At 48.8% G+C, this 10757-nt stretch overlaps 1 long non-coding RNA gene across 1 annotated transcript; it reads left to right on the plus strand.

Annotated features, from left to right (window-relative positions):
* The first annotated feature begins 860 nt into the window (after nt 1-860).
* Nucleotides 861-5533, plus strand: LOC138847202 (uncharacterized). The gene is made up of 2 exons (XR_016226914.1): nt 861-1066; nt 5259-5533. It is a non-coding gene; the product is annotated as an uncharacterized LOC138847202 (long non-coding RNA).
* The last annotated feature ends 5224 nt before the right edge of the window (nt 5534-10757 follow it).

Genomic DNA, 10757 nt, shown 5'->3' on the forward strand with positions numbered 1-10757 from the left:
ACATCTCAGAGCCTGTGTATCCTTTTCCTTTGCTCCTCTTCTTGCTTCCAGACTAGCTGTGGCCTTACCGCAAACCCAGGGAAGAATCTTCTTTTGCAATGATAAGGAATTGGTTCACAAAAGTCAATGGCAGGCCGGCGCCGCGGCTCACTAGGCTAATCCTCCGCCTTGCGGTACCAGCACACCGGGTTCTAGTCCCGGTCGGGGCGCCAGATTCTGTCCCGGTTGCCCCTCTTCCAGGCCAGCTCTCTGCTGTGGCCAGGGAGTGCAGTGGAGGATGGCCCAAGTGCTTGGGCCCTGCACCACATGGGAGACCAGGAGAAGCACCTGGCTCCTGCCATCGGATCAGCGCGGTGCGCCGGCTGCAGCGTGCCAGCCGTGGCAGCCATTGGAGGGTGAACCAACGGCAAAGGAAGACCTTTCTCTCTGTCTCTCTCTCTCACTGTCCACTCTGCCTGTCCCAAAAAAAAAAAAAAAAAAAAAAAAAAAAAAAAAAAGAGTCAGTGGCAGGATGACGCACGAGCATGAGACTCAAGTCCTTGCTGTGAATGTCAGAAAACTGGCTAAGTAGAGAAAATTCTCACGCCCACTCGACGTGGCTGCAGAACCGGACGCTTGGACAGTGCTGCACACCGCATCCTCTACAGGTACGGAAGCAGCCATTGCTCCTGCACAGCCAGCGATCTCCGCCAAGGCTAAGCTGGAGCAGGCTGACCCAGCAAGGCGCGCTCGCACTTGGACGCTTCAGCTTGCGTGGGAAGTCCAGCTGTCTCGCTGGGGCCCAGGAGACGCACTGACGAGGGAAGAATGCCTGTGTTTGGGGCTGGGCTTGAAAAGTCTCCTGTTTGTGACACACTCTCACAGAGGAGCAGAAAGAATTTCCAGCTGTCAGCAGGGTGAGGCAAACCCTCCTGATTCTGTCAGGAGCTGTTTCCATACTCAGGCCTCTCCTACGGCTCCTCCTGGCCACCACATCAAACACCCAGTCCCATGAGCCAGCTCGGGAACCAGCTGAGCCTTTTTGAGAAACAGAAGGACAAAGCTCGTGGGATTCCACTTGCAGGAGGTACCTACGGTGGTCACACACAGGCAGAAAGGAAGAACATGTAGCTGGGCTTGGGTTGCAGAGGCGGGGAGTTAGTGGTGCATGGGTACAGAGTCTGAGTTTTGTTAAGATGAAAAAGGTTCTGGAGATGGCTGGTAAGGGTGAGTGAGGATCAGTGTGAATGTGTTTGATACCCCCAGAACTCTGCTTTTTAAGCAAAAAAGCAATGCCAGTATCCTATCAGAGCACTGGTTCCAGTCCCAGCTGCTCATCTTCCCGCCCAGATCCCAGATAACACACCTGGGGAGGTGACAGAAGATGGCCCGAGTCCTTGGGCCCCTGCCACCCCTATGCAACACCCAGATGGATTTCCAGGCTCTTGGCCTCAGCCTGGCCCAGCCCTGGTCATTGTGGCCATTTGGGGAGTGAACCAGCAGATGGGAGACCTCTGTCTCTCCTTCTCCTGTGTCATTCTGCTTTTCAGATAAATAAACTAAATATTTTTTTAAAATGATGCAAATGATAAATGTTGTTATGAATATTTTACCATAAATTTTTTAAGGGAAAGGAAGGAGGGAGGGAAGGGGGGGGAGAGGGAAGGGGAAGAAGGGCCTTCGTCTCGTCTTCGGAAGGCTGGGGGGGAGGCCTTTTCTTCATAATCTGCTCCAAAACACATTCTGGTCGTTCTAAGAAAGATTGAATGTTTGAGTCAGAGAAACTGGGGCTCAAGTTTAGGGCCTGCCGTTGTGAACTCAGATATAACGTCCAACAGAAATGCCTAAGATCGAAAGAGTGGCGATGTGAGACTGGTTCCTGTAAGCCGTAAAGTGCCCACGACCTTCTGCCTTCCCCCTTTCCTGGAGCCTGGCTGTGGGAGCCACGTACCGTGGCTTTGGGGCACTGCTACTTCGGAGACATAAGCAGGGATGTGAGCTCGCAAAGCCACCTCTGCGGCCGGGGCAGGGCCTGTCAGAGCTTGGGGCAGCCTGGTAGCCCTCACGGCTGAGAGCAAAAGTCCTAGGAGCTAGACTTGCTGAGAAAATAGATTGCGCAGTCTTTGGGAGGAGGCACTGGCACAAGGTAACCCAGATGCCACTGGGAAGACCCTCCTAAAAAGCCTTGATCCCTGATAGCAGTCTTTTTTTTTTTTTTTAAATCAGATCTTTATTTCTTTTCAATGAGATGAAATTAACATACAATAACACCATTTTCAAATGCGTGGAAAAGGGGTTTGCGGTAATGATCTGACAACAGACAGGTTAACAGGAGAAAAAGGCAGACGGAGTATTTAAAGAGTGAGACGTAGGCCGGCGCCGCGGCTCACTAGGCTAATCCTCCGCCTAGCGGCGCCGGCACACCGGGTTCTAGTCCCGGTCGGGGCACCGGATTCTGTCCCGGTTGCCCCTCTTCCAGGCCAGCTCTCTGCTGTGGCCAGGGAGTGCAGTGGAGGATGGCCCAGGTGCTTGGGCCCTGCACCCCATGGGAGACCAGGAAAAGCACCTGGCTCCTGGCTCCTGCCATCGGATCAGCGCGGTGCGCCGGCCGCAGCGCGCCAGCCGCGGCAGCCATTGGAGAGTGAACCAACGGCAAAGGAAGACCTTTCTCTCTCTCTCTCTCTCTCACTGTCCACTCTGCCTGTCAAAAAAAAAAAAAAAAAAAAAAAAAAAAAAAAAGAGTGAGACGTAGACACTTGTGCGCCCCAGGGGAAAGGGTTCTCCTGGAAGGACCAATGGACCTGGGTGGGAAACGCACAACAGCTCCCCACCAAGCCGCACTGGCTGGGCCCCCACTCCTCCGGCTTCTTTCCAGCCACGACTTTAGCTAGGGCAGCATCAGGCAGCTCTCTGACAGTCTGGGCTCTGAGCAGGTAAGGGCGTCTGAGGCTACAGCCTCTCCCCGCACCTGCTGTCCTTGAATTCAGAGCAGTCCGCAGAGCAGGGGGCCAGACTTCAGGGCGGCTTTCCCGGGGCTCCTGCAGTTTCTTCACTCGGTTGGGCAATCACTACCACGAGCTCATTCAGAACATTCTCATCACTCCAGAAAGGAAGCCGGTACCCCTGGGCCGGCCCTCCCCTCTGCCCAATTCTCCGTCCCCCGTAGCTACTGCTCTGCTGTCCATCTCCTCCGACTGGCTGGTTCTCAACATTCCCTTCGAGTACAATCACACGCTATGCGACATTCTGTGTCTGGATTCTTCTGGTTAGCATGACATTTTCCAGGTCCTTCCGTAATGTCGGATGCTCGAATCCCCTGCCTTTTATGGCTGAATACTGTTCCATGGGATGGACAGACCACGTTTTGTTTTTGCCTTTAGGCATCCACCCACATTTGGGTTGCTTCCACTTGTTGGCCAACAGGAACACTGTTCCTATGAATGCGCATGTATAGTGTGTATGGACACGCATTTTCAAATCTCTTGGGTTCGTTTGTAGGAGGGGAATTGTTAGGTCATAAGGTAACTCCTTGGTTAACTCTTTGAGAAACCAAAAAACTGTTTCCAAAGCAGCTGCACCACTTTAGATTCTTTTTTTTTTTTACAGGCAGAGTTAGACAGTGAGAGAGATAGACCTTCCTTCCATTGGTTCACCCCCCAAAATGGATGCTACGACCAGCTTGCTGCACCGATCCCAAGCCAGGAGCTTCCTCCTGGTCTCCCATGTAGGTGCAGGGCCCAAGCACTTGGGCCATCCTCCACTGTACTTCCAGGCCACAGCAGAGAGCTAGACTGGAAGAGGAGCAACCAGGACAGAATCTGGCACCCCAACCAGGACTAGAACCCTGGGTGCCAGTGCCACAGGCAGATGATTAGCCTAGTGAGCCACGGCACCAGCTTAGCTTCTAACCAGCGCTGGCTGAGGTTCCTGAGCTCTCCGTACTCTCACACTTGCTATTGTCTGTCAGTTCCTGCGACAGCCATCCTAGGGAGTGTGAAGCAGTACCTTATTGTGGTTTTTTTGTTCATTTGTTTTTTTGGATTTGTTTATTTATTTAAAATCAGATTTGCAGAGAGAAGGAGAGACAGAAAGATGCTGGTTCACTCCCCAGATGGCCACAAGGACAAGGGCTGGCCCAGGAGCCAGGAGCTTCATCTGGGTCTCCCATATGGGTGCAGGGGGCCCAAGGACTTGGGCCATCTTCTACTGCTTTCCTAGGCCACAGCGGAGAGCTGGATCGGAAGTGGAGTAGCCGGGAGCACCCATATTGGATGCCGGCACTGCAGGCAGATGCTTAACCTGCTATGCCACAGTGCTGGCCACCTCCCCTTATTGTAATTTTGATTTGCATTGTCCTAATGACTAAAAGCGTTGTCATTTTTCATGTGCTTATGGACCATTTGTATATCTTCTTTGGAAAAATATCTTCAGATCTTTTGCCTATTCTTAAAAGTTGGATTGTCTTTATTGTGGCGTTATAGGAATTCTTTATACACACATATTCTGGATATAACTCCCATATCATATTATCATATATGTGACTTGCAAATATTTTCCCCTTACCATCATGGTATTTTCCCTTTCTTGACAGTGACCTTTGACACACAAGCATTTTTAGCTTTCGTGATGTCCAATTTGTTTACTTCTTGTTGTTTTCCCTTTCTCTATGTCCTAGCCAGGAAGCCATTGCCTAATCCAAAGTTAGAAGTTTCACACCTGGGGCAGGCATTATGGCGCAGCAGGTTAAGCTACCACTTGGGATACATGCATGTCGTCCTGGAGAGTCGGTTCAAGTCCCTGCTACTCCCCTTCTGACCCAGCTTCCTGTTGATCCAGGAGGCAGCAGGTGCTGTCCCAGGTGCAAGGGGCCCTGACTTCCACATGGGAGGTCTAGACGGAACCCTGGGCCTCTAGCTTCGTCCTGACCCAGACTTGGGGAGTGAACCAGTGGCTGGAAGATCTCTCTCTCTCTCTCTCTCTCTCTCTCTCTCTTCCTTTCTGTCATTATGCCTTTCAAGTATAGATGAAAATAAACAAACATTTTATAAAATAGTTATACCTATATTTCCTCTAAAAGCTTTATATTTTTATCTTTTATGTTTAGATCTATGACTCATGTGAGTTAACTCTTGTTTATGGGATGAGGTAGGGGTCCAACTTCATTCTTTTACATATGGACATCCACATGACCCAGACTCATTTGTTGAAAAGATGATTTTATACCTATTGTGTTGGCAAAATATCAAAAACAAGTCTTGCTTCTTTTCTGTTACAAACAGTTAACACTCTAAAGCACCACCCAAACGCTCAATGGAAGAAGCCAGATGCAAAAGGACGTCTACTGTAAGACTCCGCTTACGTGACACGTTCCGCATCGGCAGCTCCGTGGAAACAAAATGCAGGTTAGAGCTGTCCAGTGACCAAAGGAGGGGGAGTTGGGGCTGACTAGCAAGAGGTATGGAGCTTCTTCCTGAGGGATGAAACTGTTCTGGACTTGTGACTGTCGCACAGCAAAATGAATACAATAAAAACGATGTAAATCCGTATTTAAAAATTATGTTTCCTCTTCATTCGGTTCAAAATAATTTTAAATTGTCATTGCATTTTCTTCTCTGAACCATGCATTATTTAAAATGGAATATTTAGCTTCTGAATATTTGAGTATTTGCCAAACATCTTTCCATTTTTTACTTCTAAATTAATTATTTTTGATGAGTTTGAATTTTAAAAATTTGTTTAGTTTTCCTTATGGCCCAAATTATGGTCTATCTTGGTGAATATCCAAGGAGAACTTGAAAAGAAATATGGATTCTATTCTGCTGTTGTGGGAGTTATTCCGCGCATGACAGTTAGGTCCAGTTGACTGTAGTGCTGTTCCAGTCTTCTATATCCTTGCTAACTCACCTGATTTTTCTCTTTTTGTTCCACTAGTTCTTGGGAGAGGAATGATGAAATGTATGTATTTCAGTTATAATTGTGGATTTACCTATTTGTTCCTTCATGCACCGTGACACTCTATTGTGGAAGCACACACATTTGGGTTTGTTATATCTTCTTCAGTTTTCTCCCTGTCATTACAAAATGACCCCTTAGATCTCTAGTGATTTTCCTCATTTCAAGTCTTCTTTTTCTGTGATTAATGTAGCTACTCTAGCTTTTTTATGATAAGTGTGGCATGAATTTATTTCTTCATTCTCTTACTTTTAAAACGATTTGCATTTTTATATTTAAAATTAGTGTCCTGCTTTTTATCCCACAGAACAATCTTTGTCATTTAATTGGCTGTTTGGGCCATTTGCATTTAATTACAAATACATACACCTGTTTGGCTTAGGTGTGCCATATCACTGCTTGTTCTCTATTTGTCCCACCTGTTGTCTGCTACCTTTTGCTTTTCTATTTTTTTAATTGTTTTGAAAGGGGGGGGCGGGGAGAGAGAGAGAGCGCAAGCTTCCAGCCTCTGGTTCACTCTGCAAATGCCTGCAACAGCCAGGGTTGGGCCAGGCTGAAGCCAGGAGCCAGGAGCTCATTCTTGGTCTCCCACATGGGTGACAGGGACCCAAGTACTTGAGCCACCACCTGCTGCCCCCCAGGGTGTGTGTTAGCTGGAAGCTGGATCAGAAGCAGGACTTGGACTCAAACCCAGGGAATGCCTCTCCCCTGCTGCACCAAACACCCACCCTCTTGTTGCCTTCTCCGTTTTCCCAGGGCTCTTTGTAATGACTTCATCTGATGGAGAGCATTGCCTTCCAGCTGTGTGCTCCGATCTTCTGTGCTAGTTTATGAATTTTATTTCTAGAGATGTTACGACCTCCACAGTACTGTTCTTATTTTTGCTTCAGTATTTTAAAGAATGTTGGCATGAGGGGCCAGCGCTGTGGTGCAGTGGGTTAAAGGCGCTGCCTGCAGTGCCCGCATCCCATATAGGCGACGGTTTGAGTCCCGGCTGCTCCTCTTCCAATTAAGTTCTCGGCTATGGCCTGGGAAAGCAGTAGAAGATGGCCCAAGTCCTTGGGCCCCTGCACCCATGTGGGAGACCCAGAGGAAGCTCCTGGCTCCTGGCTTCAGATCAGCCCAGCTCTGGCCTTTGCAGTCATTTGGGGAGTGAACCAGAAGAATGGAAGACCTCTCTCTCTCTCTCTCTCTCTGGCTCTACTCTCTTCTGTAACTCTGTCTTTCAAATAAATAAAATAATTCTTAAAAAAAAAGAATATTGGTATTAAAAAGGCCTTCTTACTCTATTTACCATTTCTTCATGCTTTTGTGTAGATCCAAATATTATTTCTTTAACATTTCTTGTAATGCTGATATGCTGGTGCTGAATTCTCTGAACGTTTAACATTACTCCTTCACGTTGAATGAGTAGTTCCACTGGATACAGAAATCTAGGTTGATCAATTTTTTTCTTCCAGCCCCTTAATGCTCTCATTCCATGGACTTCTGGCTTACATAGTTTTGATCAGAAGTGTGTATAATTTTCTTATATTATCTATAAAGGTCTATAAAATCTTTTTTCTCAAGATTTTATCATTAATTTTTAGTAATTTGATTATTACATACTTTGGTATGGCTTTTCCCCCCTTGGGTTGTTATTTATTGTGATTCTTGGATTTGTGGTATTTATTTACAGTTTTTATCAAATTTAGAAAATTTTTGGCCATCATTTTGTCAAAAAACTATTCTTTTTTCCCCAGTTATGCATATATGAGACCACTTGATATTGCCCAGCAGATTGCAGACTGTTAATTCCCTTTTTTCTTTTCTTTTTGGAGAGGTAAAGTTAGACAGTGAGAGAGAGAGAGACAGAGAGAAAGGTCTTCCTTCCGTTGGTTCACCGCACAAATGGCTGCCACGGCCGATCCGAAGCCAGGAGCTAGGTGCTTCCTCCTGGTCTCCCATGCGGGTGCAGGTGCCCAAGCACTTGGGCCATCCTCCACTGCCTTCCCGGGCCACAGCAGAGAGCTGGACTGGAAGAGGAGCAACCGGGACTAGAACCCCATGCCCATATGGGATGGCGGCGCCACAGGCAGATTAACCAAGTGAGGCACGGCACCAGCCCAGAGACTGTTAAGTTCTTTCTGCAGATTTTTCTAAGTCTTTTTCGACCCTGTGATTCATTTCGGATAGTTTCTAGTGTTTTCAGTTTCACTTGTTTTTCTCCTGTAGTATCCAGTTTGCTTTTAATTTCACCCACAGATTTCTCCTCTCAGATATTGTAGTTCTCATCACTAGAAGTTCGATTATATATCTTTATATATCTTTCAGTCCTTCTCCTTTCCACTTGTTTTTCTTTAACTCCTTCACATTGTGCGTATTTATAATAACAGTTTTAATGTATCTGTCCACTCATTCTTTCAACCCTATCACTTTTAGGTCTTTTTCTCATAGAATGGATCAGATTTTCCTGCTACCCGTTAAGCCTGGTGATTTTTTTTTTTTTTTCCAATTGGATGCTGGATATTTGGAAGTTTCCATTGTTAGGTTTCTGTGGTTTTTTTAAGATCTTCTTTTAAAGAGTGTTGAGTTTTTATCTGGCTGGCAGTTAGTTCCTTGCAGATAAGACACTCTTTGCAGGAGCTTGTTTTAAGGTTTTTGGAGTGAGCCTAGTGCTTCTTTCGTGCTGGGGAAGTTTGGTCCTGCTGTTCGGCCATGGCCCTTGCTGGGCCTCTACTACATGCCCTGGGCGACCCCGCTGGTTGATTTTTGCTGAACTCGTAGTCCCGTGCGAACTCTCAGAATTGCTGAGTGTGCAGCTCCAAGCTCCCGGCCGTTCTCTGCCCGGCCCTAAGGAGCTAGTAGGAAGCAAGCACTCAGCGGGACACACGTGCAGATTTCTGGAGCTTTCCCCCAACAGCCGGCTCTTTCCTGGAACTCTAGAGCGGCTTCCATCCAAAGTCACCTCAACCTTTCCTTCTGTTTACCTGCGAGACCACTGTGTGCTGTCTGGGATTCTTCTCCGTGCGGTGAGGTCCACAGTGTGTCTCTCACCAGGAACCCGGATGATCACAGCATCGCTTCATTCTCTCCTCTCCGTCAGGGATCACAAGTCCCTACCGCCCGTCCTGCAGTGCCTGAGGCCGTGGTACACTTACTTTGTCCCGTTTTCTTTTTTTGTTTGTTTTTGTTTGTTTTTGAGAGGCAGAGTAGACAGTGAGAGAGAGAGAGAGACAGAGAGAAAGGTCTTCCTTTACTGTTGGTTCACCCTCCAATGGCCACTGCAGCCTGCGCACCGCGCTGATCCGATGGCAGGAGCCAGGTGCTTCCTCCTGCTCTCCCATGCGGGTGCAGGGCCCAAGCACTTGGGCCACCCTCCACTGCCTTCCCAGGCCACAGCAGAGAGCTGGCCTGGAAGAGGAGCAACCGGGACAGAATCCGGCACCCCGACCGGGACTAGAAATTGGGTTGCCGGTGCCTCAGGCAGAGGATTAGCCTATTGAGCCATGGCGCTGGCCTACTTTGTCCCGTTTTCTAGTTGTTTACAGTAGGAGAGAAAATCTGGGTCCTGCTATTTCTCAGGACAGAACTGTTTTGATAAAGAAATGATGGGGGATGGGGGCAGGGCTAGCATGGGGGAACAGTGGCTTAAGCCACCCTTGCAACGCTAGCATCTCATATGACAGTGCTGGTGACCAAGTCCTGGTTCAAGGCCACTCTGCTTCCAATTCAGCTCCTTGCTAATGTGTCTGGGAAGGCATTGGCAGAGCTTGGGCCCCTGCCACCCATGTGGGAGACCCAGATGGAGCTCCGGGCTCCTGGCTTTAGCCTGGAACAGCCTTGACTGTTGCAGCCATTTGTAGAGTGAACCAGTGAATGGACGATCTCTCTCTCTCTCTCCCCCCTACTTTCAAATCAATAAACAAATCTTTAAAAAAAAAAAAAAAAAGCAAGAGGAAAGAAAGGAAGGAAGGAAGGAAGGAAGGAAGGAAGGAAGGAAGGAAGGAAGGGAGGGAGGAAGGAAGGAAGGAAGGATGAGAAACGGCAGGTCTGGACAGCAGCCACTGCTGACCTGACTGGAAAGTGGAGAATCCCAGGTTTAGGAGGCAGCAGAAAAGCTGTAGCACTGGGTAAACCAGGCATGAACAACAACAGGATGCCAGAGAAGGAAGCAAACAGAAAGTGGAGGGTCCTCGACACACACCTGCATGTGTTCCCGGAGGCGGCCCTCTTCCATCGCTCCCTGAGACCCACTCCCCTCCTGTCATGCTCCCCTGTGCCCCGGAGGGCCACTGCCCTCCTCTGCCCGCCCTGTGCCCTGGAGGGGTGACTACAGACTGCAGACTGCAGAGTGGAGACCCACTCCCCTCCTCTGCCTTGTGCCCTGGAGGGGTGACTACAGACTGCACCAGTGGTACTCATTGACCTCTGGTCCCTGGTTTCTTGTGCTCCAGCAAAGGGAGGTCTGAACAGGTGACCGGAGGGTAGAGCGGCGTTCATTCCCTGGTTCCTGCCCTGACAAACCAGAGGGGTCATTTCTGTTCCCCCACCGCAGGTCACCCCATCCCGGAGCCAACCCTCTCCTCTCAGGCATTCAGGCCTCTTCAATACTTTTTTTTTTTTGACAGGCAGAGTGGACAGTGAGAGAGAGAGAGAGAGAGAGAAAAAGGTCTTCCTTTACCGTTGGTTCACCCTCCAATGGCTGCTGCGGCCGGCACACCACGCTGATGATCCGAAGCCAGGAGCCAGGTGCTTCTCTTGGCCTCCCATGTGGCTGCAGGGCCCAAGCACTTGGGCCATCCTCCACTGCACTCCCTGGCCACAGCAGAGAGCTGGACTGGAAG

Source organism: Oryctolagus cuniculus, chromosome 20, assembly GCF_051225735.1.
Source record: "Oryctolagus cuniculus isolate XC-2025 breed Fujian yellow rabbit chromosome 20, ASM5122573v1, whole genome shotgun sequence".
Taxonomy (NCBI): Eukaryota; Metazoa; Chordata; class Mammalia; order Lagomorpha; family Leporidae; genus Oryctolagus; species Oryctolagus cuniculus.